Source organism: Melanaphis sacchari, unplaced genomic scaffold, assembly GCF_002803265.2.
Source record: "Melanaphis sacchari strain LSU unplaced genomic scaffold, SCAv2.0 Contig1102_pilon_pilon, whole genome shotgun sequence".
Classification (NCBI taxonomy): Eukaryota; Metazoa; Arthropoda; class Insecta; order Hemiptera; family Aphididae; genus Melanaphis; species Melanaphis sacchari.
In genome coordinates this window covers 5,086-6,854 of record NW_020270422.1, presented here as the reverse complement: position 1 = coordinate 6,854, position 1,769 = coordinate 5,086, and positions in this window count along the sequence as shown.

Below are 1,769 nucleotides of genomic sequence, written 5' to 3'. Positions count from 1 at the left end.
TAAAAAAAAAAAAACAGATCACTATAAAGGTGTGATATCATAAATAAATGCTAAGTAAATTTAATTTTATTCAAATACACTGTTTAGTTTCAAATTTTAATGACTTATTTACTTGGTGAGAAATTATTTTGAGTAGAAATGTCCATTGTGATATTTTAAAGTTTAATGAATTTCTCATTCCTTTTGTTTATATTGTTCACGTATTTCATGTTCGGTGCCATTTAAAGTACTTAAATAAGTGTACTTTAATTACCTAACTTAACTAAACATTTATTTATGGCATTATAAAATTATAGTTTAAAAAATAATAAAAACTATTAGGTAATATAATATTATTATTATGTGAAACAATCTAAGCAAACTTCTATTAAGTGATCTCTAACCTATAGAATTGGTGCACACATAAGTTATTTTTTGTCTTTCTCTCTTTCACAAAAAGCATATCCGGTTCGAATTCTTTAACTTTTGACAGAGCAGTTTTCTTTTAACCTATAATTATACGAAAACATTTTGAAAAAAATATTGAATATATAAATTATTTTATTACCGTTACATAATATTTAGAAGTCTTATTTTTAGTTGTTTGGGCAAATTGCTAATAATTGTCATTATGTACTTTAGATGATCCTCCATAAGCTTCTTACCTAATGTTATCAATAATTTCAAGCGTTTTTTCTTGATACACAATTATTGAATTTAGTCCTCTGATATTGAGTAGAGAATAAAATACTGTAAGAGGTTAACAAGCACTATGTATTATCACACTGTTGTTTTTAGTCAACTAATCTAACTCATTAAAAATATTACTAATAGAACTCACGCTAGACATTGACAGTCTTGTATTCGTATTCTAATTACGAGGTTCAAATGTTGGTGTTATCATCATTATCATCACTTGAAATCCCGCCTTATAAATTATCTTCTTCAATGCTTTGTAATAGACACGTGATCCACCGTCATTCAATTTTGTCAATGGTTTTTTTTTCTTTATAATGAGAATCAAGAGAAAATTAAATTGAAAAAAATGTAAAATGAGAAATTACTTTTCGGTCGCACGGGGTAAATATTCTCCAAACGGATAAATTGTTCTTGACAGGCGTGTACCGAATAAATTTAAATGTTTTTGTGGAAGTAAATGTTATTATGGAATAATGATATGATTTTGATAAGCTTATTAGAGTTACAAATCTGTATTATATATAATTATGGAAAAACAAACAAGTATTAATACATTTGGAGATAATTAATACCCCTCGAGACCAGTGATGGGTTAATTTGTAACAGTGAAACTCGCCGTACAAATCAGCCAGTTATAAACTATTTGTGATAAGTTTTTATAACAATATGTTAAATTTACTGGATTATTAATTAAAATATTTATTTCTAATAGTAATTTAAATATACGCATTATAAAATATTAATAAATATAGTTAGAAGGTAGAAGACATTAATTGAACAGAAAGTTTTTCGCTTACATTGATTTATCATTCAATTCAAATAACACATTTCCCAATGAGTACACCATTGCCTGTTCAGTGGCGATATACATTCGACATCTTTACCTATCTGGACAGCAGGGCAAATTTCTTACATTTTTTTTTACATTACGCACCTACTTGGCATTAATAATTGTTTATATTTGTAATGTTTTACTTTTTGGATTATCCACTAACAATTAATTTATTAAATTACTGACATTTTTACTGATATTACCAAAAGTCATATAGGTAGAACAAAACATATTTTTATAACATGAACAATAAAACAAC